We start from the raw sequence: 16,599 nt of genomic DNA, 5'->3' as shown, positions 1-16,599 counted from the left end.
TTACGAGCCACCCCAGCATTTCCAAAAGCGTAACTCTGCGTGACCGCTGCGGCGTCGGCGGAGGCGCTCGAGAGCCATTATTATTGTCCCCTTACGCGTCATCGGGAAAAACGGGAGGAATGGAGCTCGTCTGGAAGGCAAAAGGATCGCTATGCTGGGTTATTCTTTATTTAGGTAATGGCGCGTGCAGCGCTTGAGCACGCGAAGGTGCGTTTGATTTGGACTAACGATACGGACGTGTTATGAATTTTTTGTGCGTTTGCCATAGACGATTTTGTTACGGGCGAGAAGAAGGCGTAGTTCTGTTATATGATTTTTTTTTTCAATTTGTCGAAGTTAAGTACTGTGTGTTGATGTATTTTGTTGAAACCAACGCCTGATCGAGATTTCAACCTGACAGTGTTGATCAAAACGACAACATTGTTAAGCTCGTAATCAATATTCTCTATACATTAAAACGATCGATCTCCTTCTGTATCTAAACAGTCTATCTCTGCAGCGGTAAACAAATTAACGTGCGCATTGATTATACCATTGCGATTCTTTTGCTCTCGACAAGACAGTCAACTTAATTAGAAAGCGTAATTAGAAACTCCATTGACAAATTGGGTATCGCTGTTACAGTCAGCTAGTAATTGCAATCTGTTGACTCTAAAATCGCATTGAAATCGATAACGCGTCGATGCTTGTTTACGCGAAGAGTTAATATTCAAAAATAACAGTTTTGAAAATCCAACTTCTAAACAAAAAGACTGCACGTACAGAGCGCGAAAACGTATACATTATATCCGTGCGCGTGCAAGCGCTCTCGGAAGGAAGCGCTGCGGTTTGCGCAATTCAGACATCAGGCACACGTCGTAACTCGAAAGCCCCGTTAAGCCGGTATCGCGGACTTGGTCTCCTACAGCCGGTCTCACGCGATCTGCCAGGGCTGCGAAAGGCTTTGTTATCGCAGGACGACAGACCGGGTACCACTGCGCGAATGGCAAATTGCCGGCAATTGGGAATTTCCAAGGTACACGAGTCGTTGTCGCTTGAGGCAAGCATCTTTGGAGCAAACTGCTATACTGCTGGATGCAAAATCCGCGGATTAGCTTGATCGATTCGGCTGTTCTGGAGGAGCTGATGAGTGTTGCGGAAGGGACGATTTTGAGCTGGAAGTTGTTCGGAGGTTTGAATATTGATTGAGTGCTGGGAGAGCTGGATGATGAAGGGGGTATTGGACTGCGTTGATTGAGATTGGAATTCGAAGGTGCGAGAGTCGCGAGGCTGAAAAGTGTAAGCTGTAAATTAAATCGCCTTGAAATCTGAATCTGACGATGTCTGTATTTTATTTTTAACAATTACACGTTTATCAAAGGTTCATATGGAAGTGTGACGCATTTCAGTTGCTGAAATTTTGTTTTATTAAAAAATCTTATATTCTGTAATGTGTGAAACTGTGAAATTTTAATCACGACTTGTAAATGGCATAACCGATGCGCAAGTTCGAAAGTGGACTTTTGTATAATGAACATAACACATGATGGTGGATAGATTTATTTTAAAGACAGAAAGTGATCGGTTTTTAGTAACCTTTCTGGTATTATAGGAAAAGATTCGTAGATATAATATTATACAAATAATCAACCATTATTAATGTAATAATAAATGATGTGTAAAATAATTATAAGAAGACATCGAACAGTGGCGAAGCGACAAGAGTGGGGAAACTTCGAAAGAAACGAAACCATATACTGTACAAAAAGAGACACAACTTCTTTAACCCCCATCTGCCTTTCTCTGTGTTTTGCTGCCTTTTTCTGCGTCAACAGCCATTCTGACATGATCAGTCTTTTAGCTCTAATTCTCTCTTTCTCTGATTCTACACTTTACGCTGTACATCTATCCCTTATATGTATGCGCGTTAACACTTGATTGATTTTGCACTCTCACGTAACGCATTATCTATACATATAAATATATTATAAACAATCATCTGTCATTCTGTCCTGTCTCTACTGTCTGACTTTTAATACTTTTTTTATTAACCCACTTGACAATTGCATTATTTGTTTAACTTTTCTCTTTTCTGGTTTACTTTACAGAGAAACTCTGCACAGTGGGCATAAGGTACGAGCTCCAATGCATCACACTGCCTACTTTTGTTTTCGTTTTCGAAACTTCAACTTCTCCCTCTCTTCTTATTACTGTCTATATCTTTCCTTCCTGCTACCCAGGGTATTGGTAAAGTAAGAACTAATTTTTTTTACATCTCTGCTTGCAACTCTGTAGTCTTGTAGCTGTGCATGTTTCTTTCTTTTCTGTGTACGCATGTTACGTCGCTTGACACAATACGGGATGGCAATATTCGTAATTGAATTTTTCTCATCTATTGTGGGACAAATGAAATAAGTAAGAGAAGATTTCACCTGGAATATTTTCAATTTCTTCGTAAAGAGAAGAACTCGGAATTCCAATTTGAAGAATCCTACGCTCAGTGGGAGGTGTAAGCGTATAAAATTGGTTGAGACTGAAAATATGAAAACTTACTTTAATAAATGTAGTTAAGAATCGTTAAGCCCGGCTTTTACTATCCTGTATCAACGCTATTTTTAACTTAATCATAACCATGTTCTATTCACTGTAGCTTTTGCTTGTATCTTAATTCTCGCAGCATGATTTCTATTTTCAAAACAATTGCTAATCTGACAACATAAAACTATAAAAGCGCCGTCATCTGCCCGGCCCTCGATCGAACGTGTTTTTTTTTTATCCGGCACTTCGAGCGAGCGTTGCAAAGTCAACATACCGAGGGCAAAAAAAGCTCGCGAAACTTTCATACCCGACAGGCAAGCTCGCCAGCATTATCGGCTGCAGCTGCGCGGACTTTGCAAAAACGTACGGACGCGTTCAATTATTCAGGAGCTGGCTTTGTGCTGCGGCGACCGAAGCTCGCGCTCGCGAGACAAGGATTAGCATTACGTATTGATTTTGTCATTTACACGAAAGTAGAAAAGCTCTTTTCCGCATCGACTTCTCACTCCTGCGCGCAATGGACGCATGCATATAGGAGAGAGAAATGCAAACATCTCCTGCTATACCTTCCAACTTCTCCGTAATACGAATACTATAGTCCTCGTTCGCCGTTTGTTGACACTCCGACGACGATCATCGCCTGACCTGTTAATACAAATATTCATCACCTTTCGTCGCTATATTCTCGACATCTCTTCAATCCGTCCGACTATATTGCAGATAAGTAGAACAACATTGACTTATCACCTTTTGCTGCTGAATTACCTTATTATTACGCTTCTGTGATCTCGCTCTATTTGCATAAATATATCGACAAATCTATACTCTGTACTTTATACGCTTAAATTTTAAATCAAGGGATCCAATGGTCTTACCAAATACACACGTCACCATAAAATCGCCCTTCGCCCAATCGCGTAGACATAAATAACCAGATAGGAATCCGCTGCATTTTCTCTCATATTTCTCCGCGGGCATAAAAGCATAAACTACTCCCGCGAATCGGATAATCCATCCCCGAAGACTATTTTATTCATTTCTCCAAGACAGCCATAAAACTCTTAAGCACCGCGGCATACTGATCAATCATTCCGAGCTAACCGTTCCCCATTTCAACTGCAGCGCAGCAGCAGCGCATCGAGTTCCGTCTGCCATAAAGCTCTCAGTGGTCCCAGGTGGCTCCGATATACCTTGTATACCTGGATACACACGTACACACGTGTGCACGAAATGAAAACAAGACGAGTCCGGAGAAAAACGGGTTACCTGAGTATCCATCGAAACCTCGAGCATCTCGGGTATGGGTAATCCTATTTGGAGCCGTTCCTCCCGCGCGCGGTCATCCGGAGACTTCGCGCGCGTATCGGCTTTCCCCGTGTGGCCCGACGCAGATCTATCCGCTTGCGGCCCTGGGAAGAGATCTAAAATTCAAATTGAAATGTTTCCCGGCGCGACGACACGCGCCGGACACGCGAGATGCATTAAATATGCAGAACGACGTCGTCGTCTCAAAGGGCTTTGCGCGCGGAAAGACGCGCGAGCCGAAGAGGTCCGATGCGATGTGTATGCGCGTTATATACGCGTATTCGGATTAACCTTGCTCCCGTCAAATGGGATTCGGCTGCCGAGAGATATAACTGTGTCTTGTTGATTCGGTCGTTTGTGTTTTCCGTGTGTACGGCTGGATTTGAACTTTGGCCACTGTGCAAAGCCTCGCGCGACGCCGAGGGTTCATCGTCAAGCTTGTTACGTTATGGATGTATGCAGCGAGCTTGCGAGTGCGAAGCTTTGGTCGGATATGTAGGGAAGAGTCATTTTTTTAACGGAAATACGGAGACAGTTTTAGAGAGTATAGTTGCTTGAATTTTAATTGAATTTTTAACTTGGTAAGGATCGCTGATTTACTACCGAGGCCATTGCACCTGAGAAATATGAATAGCAATCTTACAAATAGTTCTGCAAGAGTAATTTAAATTTTAGATATTCTCGGTCTTAGGATAATTTGATTACGTATTAATACAATGATTAAAATGGAATGATTGGCAACTAAAAACTGAAGTGATGGTATAATTCAATAATAGGGTAATTTAATCAAAGATGGGGTGAGATTTTGATTTGAATTTTTCATCGAATACCTTACTATGTTATGAAGGTGTGATGCTGTAGAAAAAACGTTGTTACTTGAATAATAAATAAGAATTGTGCGAGATACAGCTGATCAATACTTTACTTCCAATACTAGTATGTTTGGTCAACAACACGTCAGGATCAGCTAAAAGACCATTAAACGCCCTAACAGCTACAATACAAAGTTTTTCATTATATCTCATCAAATATTGCACGCCAAGATGGTGCATGATATTTTACGGTAATACGATACTACCCTGCAACATAATCGTTTCCACTGTAAACTTCGAATTAGAATATGCGAGCATCATCCAGCGACCATGTACGATAACAATTTGATACTCAATCCTCCCCTCGTAGTAACTTACGGTAAACTTTCTCAAATCAACAATGCGCACCTAAAAACCCATCCAACGAATTTCCCATAAATTAATTCTCGAAACCAATCACATCAGGTGTACCATAATTTAAATCGACCTCCCATCCGAAATTCATTCCCCAACGTGCGATTCCATCCACTATAATTTCCACCTCAACATCGTTGCGCACACAAAAGTACGCATCCATTAGGTGGATACCATATCCCAAGCTGCGAAACAGACACATACACACACACAGCCAAACCGCAGATCGAAAGCTTCGAGCGATGCTCCCTTTGCCTTTGCGCGCGGGCACGAGATTTCATGAGGGGATTCGCGAGGTGTAACGGCGGCGTCAGCAGTTGTTTGCGGATGCGATCGCGCGCCATAATTCACCGGGAGTAGCATCAGGCGCATCGGCGAGAGTCGTATAGGGGAGGGCCGATCTTGCCCTGCTCTCTCGCTCTCGCTCTATCTCTCTGTTTTGTCGGGCCGATCTCAAGCTCAGCGCGGAAACACACGGAGGAGCTTAACGGACGTATGTCTACAGCGAACCGCAGGAGCGCGAGCCTGTCTCGTGTGTATGCGGCCAGACACAATTTGGGTCAGGATGAGCCGCGCTCTGGGGCCACGTCCATGCTGCGCTGCGGATGATCCCTCGCTGCGAATCTCCGATGCTCTTTCTCGCACGCGTCAGCCCTCGCGTTGTCTTTCTCGCCTGCAGAGTATTATACACGCGCGCGAACCTGCACACGCGATAAAGGCTGGAACAGATGATAGCAGCGGCGGTACTATGATTCAGGACATGATTGGTTATAGGTGTGATGGCTGTTGATAGGTTCCCTGAGCAAGTGTTAGTCGACATACGAGCTCTTTTTTCAAGGACTAAAAGCACTGTGATCATCACCGCATTTTCTGCCCTCTCTGACACATATAATAATGTACTTAAAATCATTTTTTATAACACGTGCATAAAAAAGACCATTTTCGACGACTATAAACTGGGCCGAAAATGGGGTTTTCCGAGCATCACACAAAAAGTAGAGCGAGAGTTCCTGATCACAATACATGTATCAATTAATCCATTTTCGCCCCCTATATAGGTAGAACGAGCCTACAATAATCGGAGAATCGGAAATCGAGGGGACCGAAAACGACCAATTTCGGTCCGCTCGATTCATTTTTTTGTTCTGTATCTCCTTACTAAAGCATTAAATCGTTAAAAACTGTTGAAACAATTTCCAAAATATCAAAATTTGCCAAAATTTGCAGTTTATTAAAATTTCGATTTACTAAATTTTAAAAGCTTTACTAAAAATATATTTAAATAAATAAAATAATTAAATAAAATATATATATATATATGCATATATATATATATATATATATATATAAACACACATATATATGAATCTATACACGCCCACCGTAGTGGACGACTCGAAAAACTCCATTCTCGATCCACTTCATAGGCGACCCAAATGGTCTTCCTTATACACTTGTTATAAAAAGCACAGTGAACAACGAGGGGCGAATGTGCTTTTCCAGACTCGGATGATGTTTGAACACTCGTGTCCGTCTCGGGCGCCTACGGCGCCCTTGACTACCACTCGTGCTCAAACATCATCCTCGCTTGGAAAAGCCCATTTTCGCCCCTTGTTGTACAATGTACTATTAGACATAGGTGGTGCTTAGGCTTGCTAGAGATACGGAGGGCTTGAACGGTGAGGCTGGCGTGGGAAGCTAGGCCAGTCCGAAAGTTAAATCGGCAAATGATAAAATAAAAATTTCTTAAACCCAATTATAAATCTAAGAAACCCATTACTTACTTATATCATGCATCAAAGACGAATCTCTTAAAATCGTCGGCATCAGTCTCTACACCCAGATCTACCGAGCAACACTGTAACGCGCAGCGAAGTAGTTCAGATTAGCTCCGTCTCTGTCGGTGTTCGAAGCACGATGGGCAACAATGGTCATTAGTGCATCAGACGCGCGCACCGCGCGGATACGATGACGATGATCGCCTGGCCGAGCAAACTCCATGCCGGACGTCTACCAACGGCGCCGCACATACAAAGGCGCCTCGAGCGTTATTGCATACTGATTATGACGTCGAGATTGTACTCGATGAGTCGTGAGCTAGACTTGAATTATGCAGCCATACCCTCCAGCTTTCGACAACTAGGCTGTGCGAGCACATCACGCTGTGGAGGACGATTTTTGACGTCGCACTGGGATTTTCTTGTGTTTTTTAGTTTCGAGTGTTGAATTGCGATAAATTAAATAGCTTGTTCAAGGGTGTATAGGTATCGCTTTGAAATAGTTTAGACTAACGAGACCACTCTGATTTTCTTACCCGCAATTACAATACATTAATGCATTATCAAAATTTATGTTTTCGACCAGTTAGTTCTTTTTCTTCCATACGTGAACGGCTAGGCCTTGGCAAAGTCCTTTGTGGTGTATTTACTCCCCTAACGAGATTGTTCATGTCCTCACGACAAACAACACCGACATAATTATATAATACAACTTTCATGCGACACGAATGCTATGTGTGTGTCGAGCGAGCAGCTGTGTCGCGTGCCTTTAAGGCAGAGAAGACCAAGTGTATGGCCGGAGACACAGAGATTCCTTGCGTGCTCGAATTAATTTTTCGAGGAGAAGGTCGTAAAGTTTATTCGGTTAGACCCGCGAATAAGGTATAAGAGTATAGAAACTATGTTTGTCTTAAGAATCGATGAGCGTAAAATATTCAAGCTGTCGTTCAATTAGCCAACGACGATAAGCAAGCGCACGCGCACATAAGTTCTCCAAGTCGCTGAACAACTGCAAAACCAATATAAATTTATCGCCTCAACCCCGCGAGCGCCGCAATTAAAAGAGTCCATTGAAATTTCGAACTGCGGCATAAATTTTGACGAGACACCGTCGGCAAAGTTTCAAGCCCATTATCGCTGCTGTATATACACAGAGCAATTCCCACGAGCGCCTGTACGGATGCCTGTACTTCTCTCTTCCATAGACGCGCGCGGAGCGATCGTGACAATAACGAGGCTGGCGCTCATTCGAAGCGCAGCACGAGGTAAATCTCATCAATAGTGAACGCGAGTTTAAGAAGTTCACCGGAAGCGCGTACATTAGTAACGCGGCTGCAGGCACACACATGCATAATACACAGCTATATGCCATGTACTCTTCGTTTCTCACGCTCTGCATCCGCAGGCTCGATATCACGATCAAGCGCAGAGCGAACGTGACTTAGCTCGACCGCCGAACGGAAAATTATTAATAGACACAAGCTTGATGCTGCTGTGCCTCTGCTTCTGCTGCTGCAATACGTCGAGGGAGGAAGCTACTTAGCGCGGGCGTATCTTCCTGACCCGGGAACAGCGCGGCCGCTGCGCTGGCTGACCATTTCCGAGTCCTGTGGATGCAGGGACGGAGAGCTGCGAGGCCGCTGCTGGATGCCGCGGTGACCGTGAGATACCCACCCGTTGCGAGCATTGTATTGAGAATTTATGATTCCGGGGGAGGATGCAACTACTGTGGAGTTGAATTTTCAAATTTTCGGATGGTTAAAAGTTGGGGGCTGGTACGATATTTTTTGTACGCTTTTGACGATTTTTTCGGCGTTATCATTTAATATCATTTAGTTACCAGATATTTTGGAAGGTGCACGTTGATATTTTCACTGGGGTGAAACATTTTTCAAAACTTATAATCACTTTTTGTTTATGAATCAATTGCAGCATTTATAACGTAAACCTATATTTAAATGCACAGCGACGGTTTTTATATTAGTCAGAAATCCGTCTTATCAAAACGAATGATACATACATTGTTGATATTTAATAGCGAAAAAAAATTGAATATGTAAATATGAAATTTTTAATAGAAAGTTGTGTTAGGATCAGGGTGGAATGTTGCTAAATTAGCCCTTATTACGGTTACACAAATGCTACCGCAATTGAACTTACTTGTTCATTTTCCACATTTGTTTTTGTTGTGTTAAAAAGTAATAATAATAATAATCGACGTCCATCATATACTACTGCTATAAAATATTCAAAACCTCTTTCATTGTCAGAAAAGAAAAATTCTAATTACAGAACAGCACACGCAGATATATACGCATCCGAGGGCTTCTATATTCATAAGCCCTAAAGCTTTTAGCGCACGCCGAGTAGTGTGATTTATGAATTGCGACGGGGAGGCAGACGAGTAGGAGAAAGAGTAGCGGAAAAAGACCCCTGCGAATTTGCGCGAGAAAAGTCCGGGAAAAAGCAGCAAGTGAGAGAAAATGAATGAGCGAGGGACCAAGGCAAGCAATAGCAGCAGCAGTGAAAGAAATATTTATTCTCCTCGCGCAAGACAATTCCCCGCTATCTCCGCTCTTCACTGCTTGCTGTCTGCTGCCCGTGCCTCCTTCTTATTTTACACTACACTCGGGCTTTTCCTGGCTCTGAATCTTTTCATGAGTAGTCCATGAGCAATCTCGGCGTAAAATTACTTCCGGCGTAGAAAATGAAGTTTCCGGGAAGTGCTGCAGCAGTCCGGATGCTGTAATGAGACCGTGTAAAAGATAATGTTAAATCTTACAAGGTATACTAAACTATGTAGGCAAGTTGTATACCACTTGAGAGGAGTTGGATTGATTAGAGAAGTTTTATTTTTCGTATACTATACTGTACACTTACGGCAGTTTCATAATTTACAAATCCACCAACGAGTCGCGCTAATAGATATTTTATAGCTTCTATAAATTGTATTTGTTGTGTCTTGACGGCAAAGGTGCCGCGAGAAGCTATTAAAGTAGATACAACTCACGCGAGATCAGTATATAGGAGCGCAAAAGTTAATATTCAAGGTCTGAGGTCTTCCGCGCTCCTTGTAATAACGTTGCTGAAAATTGGATTAATGGAATTTTCAAGTAATAGACGAATTCGTCGCTCCTCTCTCTCTCTACGAGGCAATAGAAAGTAACTTCATCAACTCGAGACCGACACCAGAGACGAATTACCAAAGCACAATAGCTAATGACTCGAGTCGAATAACAAGACCAATTTGAAGTTCAACGAGTCTACTCCGATATAACGATGATTATAATACAATTATTTTTCTGACAAGCATCATTCATGCACTACAAAAAGAAAATCTGAAATTCAGTGCTGCAGTACTGAATTTTGTTGCTACTAAAACGGATGACGAAATGAATTTCAGTAACGTAAAAAATAATATTACTGAAATTCAGTAAAATCCGATGTGATAATATTTATGCATCACATTTATTATAAATAATAGTAGCGCGCTCCCTGGTTTTCGATATACAAATGTAACTTCTGCTCGAAGATGATGAGTACGTCAACCGGAACTCTTATAGGCGATGTCCAGGTATCTTTCGGAGAAAAAATTCAAATCCAGGTAGTGCACTTCGTGGCTTTCGATACGTACATGTAAGCTGTGCTCGAAGATGATATACAGCAAGTCACCCGGGACCTCATCATCTTCGAGCACAATTAACATCTACATACGAAAAGCGACCGAGCGCGTTACCGACTTGTCATTTTTTCTTCCCTCGAGCATCTGGACATCGTCTACAAGCGTCCAAAAATTTTCCAAAAGTTTCCCAAAATTTTCAAAAAATTTTCCAAAATTTTCCAATAGTTTCAAACATTTTTTGAAGTCTTGTATAGAAATTATTTCTATAGAGCGCGCTACCTATATTTTATTATTTTTCTATCGTCAAAGACCTAGACATCGGAAAACAGAAACCACGGAGCGCGTTACTCAGGTCTCATATTTTCCTCCGCTGAACACCTGGACATCGTCTACGGGCGTACCGGGTGACAAGTTTATCAGTATCGCGCATAACCTACGTGTGAATACCGAAAGCCACGGAGCGAGCTACGTAGTGTTACAAACGGATAGAAGACAGAGTCGAAAGCGAAAAAGTAGACGACGGGACTCGAACTCGCGGACCCGAGAGCCAGAGGCCTGTGCTCTAACCACTGAGCTAACGTCTACGATGCATTCAGACGCTATGCATCGTAGTACGGCTCGGCGGACTCTTATCGCTGACTCGTCTTCGCTGCTCGCGTTGCAGACGTGTGCGTCTGTGACAGTAGAGTTAATTTTTTTCTCCGCTGAACACCTGGACACCGTTTACGAGAGTTCCGGGTGACGAGCTCATCATCTTCGAGCACAATTTCTATCTACGTATCAATAGCTACGAAACGCGTTACCAACGTATCATTTTTTTCCCTCTCAAACACTTGGACATCATCTCCGAGAGTCCCGGGTAACATGTTCATTATCTTCGAGCAGAAGCGTACGTACAACCTAGACATCATCACCGTATGCCATAACCTCCTAGTTAGACCCTTCTGAGTTTATTTCGCTCTCTAACTTTTTGTCCAACTTTAAGTACTGATAGTACTGAATTTCAGTTCACTTTTGAGCGATTTCCAATTCAGAACAGGCAGTACTGAATTTTGTTGCATTGCCATTTCAGTTCGATTCAGTACTGAATTTCAGATTTAATTTTTGTAGTGTGTATTCAGTTATAAAGCGACGAATCTTCTTTTGAAAATTTAGCCAGCCGGAAAAATTCCGATCATCGCGCTGTAAGATCGACAAACAATTCCCGTCGCGCTCAAAGACGTAAGCATCGACGCCGAGAGGTATAGCTTTATAAAGAATACTTTGTGCTCGACTTTACCCTGTCTTCTCGTTATAATATCTTTAGTCGCACAATAATCACGTTAACGAAGAGCGACTCGCGAGACACCCCTCTTATGCGCGCTTAACGCTGACTTAATCAGAATAAGCATTTGCGAGAATTTTGCTTGTACGATTCCGTCGTTATAGCTTCGCATTTTTTATCGATTGAGGTACGTTTGTATATGCCAAGCTAATTTCATTGTTGCGACTTCAGTCGAGACGATGATTCGATGAGTTGAACAAAGGCTGCATTTGATATCGGTAAATTGGATCGGTGCTGGCTGCTGGATTGTTTTATTGCAATCGATTTTCTGCAAATGAAAATTATCTGTAATTTTTACAAATGACACACTTCACAGGTTATAGGAGAGCTATGTTTTTATAACTTTGCTACGTTTATTTTTGTAGGCATAATAATTATTATATATATGATTACTGATAAGCTTGGCTTGGTAACCATATCAAGCAACGGCAATAAATATATAAAGCAATTTTATTTTAAAAATGTTATCATTTTTATATAGCGATTTATTCTGATTTTTCATAAAATAAATTCATCGGTATATATTCATTAGAATCATAGGTATTATACATATAATTTAATAACAGTATTATGTACAGGATTAATTCTTGATTATCCTCGCTTTTACGTACCTATTGTATCCGACAATAATGACGAATCGCTGGTGTTATATTTGGTAATATTGAAATTCAAAAAAGGGAAGCAGATTGCATTAATCAAGATGATAACAGATAGGCACAGAAGTCGACTTCCGATCTTTCGGCGAAGCTTTAGCAGCGGATTGCGTGCCACAGAGGCATTCCATCTTCTTCGCGCGGAAATTCGAAAAAATGCGCTTAGATTTTCGTTCGACCCCTTTTTCACTCAGCTTGATCAATCGACGCGCGTGGAAAATCTTTCCGCAATAAATAAAAATGCATTCTACACGCGCAACTAAGCCTTATAATCATCAAAATCGGCTTTATAATATCTCTGTATACCTTACAAATACAAGCTGTTTCACGCAACGTAAATTTTCCAATTCACACCTTAAGCACTCAGAAATACTCAGCGTAAGGAATTAAACGTGCGAGAACCACGATGCCAAACGGCCTCAAATTCACATTAACAAGAAACACCTAAAGAATAAAGCGAGCCAGGCTCACAGCCGCTTTGAGCGTGAAATTTCCATTTCCCGTATAGTGCACGCAATAACGGCGAGTGGTGATTAATACACGTCGACGGAGCGACTGCGTATATAGCGCTAAGAAGCCCCGGGGTCTTATTGTTGGAGCATCGCGCTAATAGATACAAATGTGACGTTACACAAGGACGATGTAATTAGCCCCACCCTCGGGCCTCGGGCGCATATTACTGCGCTCTCTCTCTCTCTCTCTCTCTCTCTCTCTCTCTCTCTCTCTCTCTCTCTCTCTCTCTCTCCCCCGGACGACCTTAACGGAGAGCGTTTCTGATGCCCCATTGTTTCGACTCGAGCTTTAGGTGCATAGGTAATACTGACGACAGGGCGATTAGAGGAGGACGAGCGCGAGATTTAATTTTTCTGCGATAAATAAATAAACGATTCTGCCGATCGAGCTTTGTAATACGGTCGCGGCTGTTTGCGAAGGAAGTGTTTGGCCCTGTTTCGTTCAGTAACGTACTTTTGCGGGGAGAAGGATTTCTAATGCATGAAATAAATTGAACACATAATTTTGACTATAAAAAACAAGGACACTTAAAAAGAGTTAATTTATTCAAAAGTAATGCTATTCCTGTGACGTATATGCGCAATCTAATCAACTAACTCAGAAATTCTAATCGTAAAAGAGCATTCGAACTGTGCCTATTAGCCGCTTATACACAACTGATCCGTGCCCTTTAGCCTCTCGTTCTCAACTGTCGTCGGCCCAAAAGCATAGCGGTCCTAAGCGCGGACCCTACAGTTTTTATGAGCTTCGTCGGAAAACTACTCTCCTACGATAAAGTAGAAAACTCTTTTCGGCGGCTTATTCAAAACGCTCTATACAGTTTTTTCATGTTCAATCTCATTGAAACTAAATCGTAACAGCAAACAATCCTAGTTGAACGAAATATCAAATATTTCTCCGTAACAGGCCCTTTGCTTCAGGAAATTAGATTGAGTTTGATAAGTGTTTTTGTCATGAAATAAATCGTTTGTAAAACACGTGTCATCGTTGAAAAAGCTGAGAGATCGACGAAAGCGCTGGAGCTTTAGCTCTTTAGTATACCATACGCGAAAAGTTTTACGCTTCCTCGTAAAAGTGCATAATAAAGGAATATCATTAAAGGAATTATACCACATCAGCAAACACGAAACACAGGCTTCTCGTGTAGCAAAAACTATACGATGATTTTTCTCATTTCCATATGACGCAACAAGAGCAGCCCGTTGTAAAAGGCTTTCCAGGGCATTAAACCCGTTAAAACGCCCAATACATACACACACACATACAAAGTCACACACAGTCGGCAATGAAAGCCTCGAAATTCATGTTTATATCCAGCAGCAGCCGCGACGCCAGCTATATTAAATTTATCCGTATATATCCACATGTCACGCGCAGAACTGACAGCTTTATTCATAGAGAATACGTTATATACGGGGAAAACTTGGCTTTGATCTGGACACGGGATTATGCAGGCCGAGCCGCACTTAGCTTGCCAGTTTCTCCCGCCTCCTCGCGATCTCGACCAGAGCCGCTATATGCTGCATTCGCACAGTTTCCTCTGATTCGCGCTCATATATATTATATGTGTGCGTGTGTATGCGGGGGCGTATGCTTGTTAGTGTACAGCTATATACGTATATATATTTTGCCGGTTAACCAGAGTCGGCTGGTTCGCCGCTCTGCGCCGGCATCTTTGTCTTAGGCCAACTCCGTTTGTGCATTTATTTGCAGTAGGCTGTAATAGTAATGCGTTGTTGTAAGTTTATTCTGCGAAATTCGGCAAATCTCAAACTAACGTCTCGTACTTTGTGTTGGAATTAGACGAATTTCACTTGGGAATATAACAGAGTTGAGAGAATGCTGTATGCAGAACTATAACAATAACAATGTATGTACAACTGTAGCCAGGATTGCTTAAAAATTATTATCTTCCGTGATAGAAAATAATTCTTTTAAATATAAAATACATTCAATATCAAAAGTTTTGTCTATTTTTCAATTAACAAAACGCACGCATACATGTTGTTTATTACAGAGTCATACTACGAGTAAGTCAGACACTTTACGGTCGAAAAATCGAGCTCTTGCAATTTTAAAGGCACACTCACCAGACTAAGTTATTTACTTGCGTTTGGACACACAATATGCAAAAAACATAGGTCCCACCTTTAAGCCATAATTATCTATACCTATAAACCATAAATCGTCGCAAATGCGAAAATCCGATAAAAAAGTGAAATACTGGATTTTCAGGCATTTTTTCGCGATTTCGACGATTTTCATATTATTTTAAATTGCTCGCAACTTTTCATAGGGAAGGTCATTTTCAACGATTTTTTTTTCAATTCAAGATCTCGGGCTTAGCTGTTAGTCCATTAATGTCGGAAAATAATGTTTGCTCAGCCAGGTAATAAATTACCCGGGACGCAACAAAGGCTAGTTTTTGGTGATTAGTAACTGGCCCGTAACTTTTTGTTGGCATATGGTTTGAATGTGTCACCCATATCATATGTCCAAACGAAAATTGCAAGACCTCGATTTTTCTTGCAAAAACCAGATATATGTGCAAATCCAGAAAAAACCGGACACTTTTGGGGGTCTGAGTGAACGAAATTGAAATTTGATGGCACACCTCCCAGACAAACTTTTTTGGGTTCTATAGGCCACCCAGAACCCGAAAAACCTTGGGTTCTCGCGATTACAAAATACTTATTTTTTTGCCGGGCACTTTAAATTCTCTTATGGGAATTTAAGATGGTAAAAATAAACGAAAATTAGCCATGGTTCAACTTTACCTACTCAGTGTCTGAAGGCGCAATTAAAAAATGTGCAGTACTAGGATCAAAGTATTAAAAGAGAGCTTCAATTTGAGGGCTGGTGAGTCCCGAGTGGTTGAAATTGACGGCTGGGATCAAAAGTTATAAGGATTTTAAAAATGGAAAAATGACTGATTTTTGTAAAAAATCCAAGTTTTCGTGATTTTTCGCTATATTCAAGCCTAGACAACTTTTTACCTGGGCAATTATTTTTAACTCACCAGCCCTCAAATTAAAGCTCTCTTTCAATACTTTGATCCTAGTACTGCACATTTTTTAATTGCGCCTTCAGACACTGAGTGGGTAAAGTTGAACCATGACTAATTTTCGTTTATTTTTCTCATGTTAAATTCCCATAAGAGAATTTAAAGTGCCCGGCAAAAAATAAGTATTTCGTAATCGCGGGAACCTAAGGTTTTTGGGTTCTGGGTGGCCTAAAGAACCCAAAAAAGTTTGTCTGGGAGGTGTGCCATCAAATTTCAATTTCGTTCACTCAGACCCCCAAAAGTGTCCGGTTTTTTCTGGATTTGCACATATGTATTCTAAATCAAATCCATTCAGGTGATGGTCTTGGCTTTGCAAAAACTTTTGGTGACTGAAGACGGCTTATAAACTGGCAGAAATCCAAAATTGGCCGCTCAGGGGTCGAACCCTGCCCAGGTGGTCAGGTACAAGGGTTCCGTACAGACAATGAGTAATGCCGAGTACTCGTACTCAAAACGAGGAAGGTCGAAGGTTTCAGTGGGAGGATATTTATTTATAGCCCGCCGAATCCTATTTGGCATAGTTGTAAGGCCAGGTCAGTATGCACTAGCAGCTACCTTTGGATCGGCCGAAGCAGAGAAGATCGTCAGTCTACTCGA

General features: G+C 41.7%; 1 protein-coding gene across 2 annotated transcripts in view; it reads left to right on the top strand.

Moving 5' to 3' along the window:
- The window catches only part of LOC100119465 (polypyrimidine tract-binding protein 1), a 455,850-nt gene that overhangs the window by 40,866 nt on the left and 398,385 nt on the right, over nucleotides 1–16,599 (top strand). The window lies entirely within an intron of this gene.

The sequence above is a fragment of the Nasonia vitripennis genome, chromosome 1 (assembly GCF_009193385.2).
Source record: "Nasonia vitripennis strain AsymCx chromosome 1, Nvit_psr_1.1, whole genome shotgun sequence".
Lineage (NCBI taxonomy): Eukaryota > Metazoa > Arthropoda > Insecta > Hymenoptera > Pteromalidae > Nasonia > Nasonia vitripennis.
The sequence above is the reverse complement of the archived record's forward strand: the minus strand, read 5'-3'. Positions and strand labels throughout refer to the sequence as shown.